The sequence below is a fragment of the Chinchilla lanigera genome, unplaced genomic scaffold, assembly GCF_000276665.1.
Source record: "Chinchilla lanigera isolate Chin_1 unplaced genomic scaffold, ChiLan1.0 scaffold00017, whole genome shotgun sequence".
In the NCBI taxonomy this organism is placed as follows: domain Eukaryota; kingdom Metazoa; phylum Chordata; class Mammalia; order Rodentia; family Chinchillidae; genus Chinchilla; species Chinchilla lanigera.
In genome coordinates, this window is record NW_004955418.1 from 8,488,541 (window position 1) to 8,493,872 (window position 5,332).

The 5,332-nt window shown below is 34.6% G+C and overlaps 1 long non-coding RNA gene across 1 annotated transcript; it reads left to right on the forward strand.

The window, feature by feature from the left end:
* The first annotated feature begins 1,064 nt into the window (after positions 1-1,064).
* On the forward strand, positions 1,065-2,807 carry LOC102023360. Its single transcript, XR_260551.1, has 3 exons — positions 1,065-1,154; positions 2,174-2,224; positions 2,735-2,807. It is a non-coding gene; the product is annotated as an uncharacterized LOC102023360 (long non-coding RNA).
* Positions 2,808-5,332: the final 2,525 nt, after the last annotated feature.

Sequence of the window (5,332 nt, forward strand, 5' to 3'; positions counted from 1 at the left end):
ACTCCACAGCCCACAGAGTCAGTTTCTTTCTCAACACTTTAGGATATTTCCTAATCTTTACCAATATTGTTATTATAATAATATCTATTATTCTTTTCATTCTGGAGGGTTTCAAGTAATTTGAGAAGATTAAGCACTTTCATTTAAGTTGTATCTTGGGTGTATGTGGATAACACATCGACAAAATAACTCCAGAGAGTTAAGCAGGAAATAGATAATGTTAAGCTTTACATACTGTGCTATAGATTTTTCATCTTCCTCAGCAGTCAACCAAAACCTGGTTGATTGATGATGAAAGATAATGGAGATCACATTTCCATTCTTGTTGTTCTTATTAGTTTTAGAAAAGTTAGCTTGGAAAATTCTGAGTGACAAGCATCTAGACTAGTTAGGCGGGTGCAATGATAGTCCAGATGCAAGATTGACCAAGGTAAGGCAGAGCCAGTGGAGATGAAGATGAAACAGGTGAGCTAGATACAAAAGTGACAAAGAAGATAAAAGTAGCAAGATTTGCCACCAATCTATAAGCATATTGAAAGTAATAACAATTTTTGTCAAATCCAAGATGTACACATACACTATATGATTTCATTGATAGTAATATGAAAACTTACAGATTTTGAGGGAAATTTAATACTTTCAGTTTTGAAACACCCATGAAATATCAATTAATCGTGTCTAGTAGATTGTTGACCACAGAGGTCACCAGCAAGATATGTGCTATAGCTGTATATTTAAAGATTATTAACACATAGAAATGCATAAAATCATGAAAGTGGAAGAAAAAATCACAGTTTTAAAGTATGAAATCTGAAAGGATACAATTCTTTGGAATAAGAATTTTTAAGGAGTGTGTTGGTGAATTTTCCCATGGTTTGGACAGACTATCTGACACCCACAATTTAAAAGATGAAAATTTTAAGTTAGCTCATGGTTTCAGGGTATGCAGTCCATGGTTGTCACTCTCCAAGGCAGAAGCATCACAATGGAAGGTGTGGTGGGCAAAAGTTGCTCACTTATTTGTGGCCAGAAACAAAGTAAACAGAAGAGTGCAAGCCAGAAGCTAGGCCTAGTGGCTCACCTTCTCCAAACTGGCACCAACTCCTGTCGACACGTACAGCAGTGATTATCAGAGGGTTAATCCACTAATAAGTGTAAGGCCCCAGGATCCTATCAACTTTACCAAGTTTATGAATCTCATCAAGTGGACAGTAATTTTAACTGATATAAGGTTTATGAAAAAGAGGACTCCTTTAGGAAATGTGCCTACCTAATTTGTTTTCTTTCTTTCTTTCTTTCTTTCTTTCTTTCTTTCTTTCTTTCTTTCTTTCTTTCCTTTCTTTCTTTCTTTCTTTCTTTTTTCTTTCTTTTTTTTTTTTTTTTTGAGACGGGGTCTTGTTATGTAGTTCAGGCTAGCTTTTAAGTCACTATGTAGCCAAGACTGGCTTTGAACTAATGGCAATCATCCTGCCTCAGTCTCCAGAGTGCGAGGATTACAGGCATGCAGCACTGTGACCAGCTTCCTTTTCTCTTAAATTATATAATTTGAAATAATTAAAAGCTCATCAACTGTATTTCTGAGTTTGATTTGATGTAGAGAATCTAGTGATATATACTCATGCAAGAAAATAGTAAGAACATAGTATGAAAACTGTCCACATTTCATTAGAGGAACAACTTCTAAGGTATTCTTTAAATGCATGCTTTTATCTGCAATGAAATAGTAGATGCCCTAAAAGCTGTTTCTCAGTGAATTAGCTCACAGTCTAACGCACTTGCTAAGATTCCAATTCACGAATGTCTGAACCAATTTTCCTAGGCAAATTAAAGCATATGTTCTCCTTCATTTCTGATCAGTTATTGAATCATTGAAGATTTACATTCTGTTTATGTTTTTTACCAGGGGTTTTACATGTGGAGAGTATCTAGCCAGGAGATTGTATAAATCACTATGTGAGGCCATATAATTATGTAGACCAGCCTTTTTATGTTTTCCAATCAACCATTTTTAGAAAGTTCTATAAACCAAAGTTTTAAGACATTCTGTCAGTGCACTTTACCCCTGCAGTGTGTGAAATTTCTTCCTTGAATTATCAGCTTATTCATGTCAGTTTACAAATCTTTTACATTATTTCCCAATGTATTTCTTTATGTTCTTTATGCTCCTTTCTAGCCTGGATTCCACACAATGCCAGTGTGTCACCTGTCTTCACAAATTTAATAAGTGAGTAAAGAAAGTTTGAATCACTTGCAACTTAATCTGGCCTCTGCTCCTTCGCCCTGTCTGATCTCCAAGGAGTGTTCCATAACCGCCCAGTAGGTACAGGTGGTGTGCATGCAATATTCTCCTCAAAAACCTCTTCAAATCATTTAAATTTTGCATTGTTTTGCTTTCTTCATATTATTTCTCATGAATTCCACTACATTATTTCCTCATTAAAAATTACTAGGTGAAAAGTGGATGTGGCTAGAGACACATATGCATGCACATAGAAAATAAGCACACAGATGAGGTTTGGGTATGATGCTGGTATAGTGTCTGATAAACCCAAATCAGTAAATCTACCTGAGTTTATTTCACTGTACTCTCTGCTAGTGCTTGGGTTTGTTCTGAATAACTGAAGGTTTTGTATATAACTTTCAAAAAGAAAATTTCATTTCATCAAAGACTAAGTATTACTTAGAGAAAGTGAATGTGAATAAGAAAAGAGAAACTGATTTTTTTTTTTATCAGAGCCCTGCAGATGTTCCTATACTACCTGTCACTGGTCTCTGCTCCATTACTCTCTACTGAGATGATCTTGAAGCAGTTATTTTTAGAAAAAGATCTACATTAATCTGAAAACATTACTGTAAGTGCTTTCATTTTTCATTTAAGACTTTTACTGTCCACAGAAAACAGTGGTAATGCTGGATTCATTTACATTTTACCCCAATGATTCACTCTACAACTGCATAAAATAAATAGAACTAGTCAAATTAAAAGAAATATCATATACACACATATATAAATAATACATTGGAAAGTGTGTGCTTGTGTGTATGAAAGAGGTAAATGTTACAACATACCAAGTATTTCTATACATTTTAGTACCTTGCAGCTGTGAAAATACAGCTATAACTAATTACCATGCAAATATTTCAAATTTTACTTATGAGTATAGAATGTGCCCTTAAATCGCCAGTTTTTTTATTTAAAGCAGAACTCGACTAAGTAAAGGAAGTGTCATGTTTTGATGAACACTCTATTTGCACTAAAATACATAATATGCTCCCAGATGGAAATTTAGGAGAATTGAACTTTTAACCATAAAATAAATATACTTAAATTACTGAGACTTTGCTTTCTTCCTTTCTGAGCTGGAAGGCGTCCATAGCCAGGCTTGAATGTGAAGACCTCACAACCAGGATCAGTTTTCCACTGAGAGTTTCCTGGAAATTCTACACAGAAGAAAAACACTGCGTGCCTTATATGGCAATGCAGACTATATCCTATTCTGAACCAGATGGATTAAAGATAAAATGATGAAATATAAGTTCCTCTGTAGTGCATTTAGCAATATATCAAATAAAACTGGTAATATCTATTCATCAAATTAACTTTTGTGCTTGCAAATTATTCATTCTTGGGCAAAGTAGATTGGAAAAAAAATCAAGATCCAACTGTGGATGTTTTAAAATGAGGGACAGTTTTATGACTATTGTCATATCCTTTATCTTGCCAACATGAAGCGACGAAACCAGAGGCTAAATCCTCCCGCAATTTTTACAACCAATATCAGGAAGACAGAGGGCAAAGGGTAGTCATAACCATGAAAGCAGAAACATTACTTTCCTGTTTTAGGCCCTTAAAGGATAGGTTTTTGAAAAGTATAATTTCTCTCTGTAACCGTGAGCACCATATTGCTCAAAATTTAACAAAAGAAATTGCAGCATTTAAATGTCTCAAAATATTTTATTAATATCCTGCTTAAAATTGGAAATTTTGTTTGTAGATAATATATGCTTATGATTAAATATTTATTTCAAACGACTGTCCGATACTTTCTTTTGCATCTAGACACTGATCTATTTTTAGACCTTACTTTCTCTCACTTTCAGTTGCTAAAATGTAATCACGATGCTTATAATTCCATTCTCAAATCATAATTAGCCCATTCACACAGCGGAAGTTGTAATTCTAGAATTTTTTTTTTTTTGGCTTATCCTAATCTTCCATCGTTTTCTACCTTCTTTCTTATTTGTTTTATTAATTACATTTTTCCTTTTGTTGAACAATTTTTTTTTTAGGGAAGACTTTTATTTCAAAGAGAATACAAAATAATAAAACTCATTAGAAACCACACAGAACTTCAAAAAACAAGATGATAGGAATTCAGCAGTGATTGTTATACTGCATTTTGTTGCCTTCAAAGTAGTTGTTCAGATTACCAGATATAAGCATGCAGAATGGTCAGAAAATAAGCATTAACTCTTCCTTTCAATGAACAAATAGAAATTAGTAATATAATTTACATTATTTATGTTTTTATTTTAATGGAAAAAATTCTAGCATTATCCAAGTTATTTCCCACTGAAACACACTGTCTCTCTCAGCCTCCGCTCCCTCCCCTCCCCTTCACCGCCCCCCCCCCAAACTTTATGAAACGCCATTTCCCTTATGAAATGCGGAGCGTCCACTGCACCCTTCGATGTGATTCGGATTCACATGATGCATTTTAGCATTTTCTACTGTACCATAATCTCATGTCCAGGTGCCTTTAACAGATCTGAGTGCCTAGAACATCTCCTAAAGGGCAAGTCTCCTGCAATCTACAAGTATTACTGAGGTACAAAACAGGGATTCACTATATTGGTCAGTAGGTTGTGGAAAGAGACAGGATGAGACTGTCCTTAGGTAGGAGGACTGCAGGGCACTACGTCGGGTCTGAAAGCCCTGGGAGGAGGAAAGGGGAAGAAGTCTGTCAAATATGGCCCACATCGCATGTTTGTTTTCAGGAGGAAGGGACCATTTTAAAGTCCACAAAATACTATTTTCTTCTGGCCTATGTACCACTAATTTCATATGTGTTATCTTATTAGAGTGTGAGACTACAGGAAAACAATGAAAGTTTGATCTGGCATTGTAATATCTAGTATATGTGACAAGGAAAGTGTTGAATTAAAGACTTCCTTCTCAAGAGAAACACCGAAAAACAGCAGCAAAAAAAATGAGATTGTTGTCAGCATAATAAAACAAACAACAAAAAATACATATGCATGATAATTTCCAAGTCTACTTAATTAAGACCTTAAGTACGACTGTGTATTTTAAAAATGGAATTACAATGAT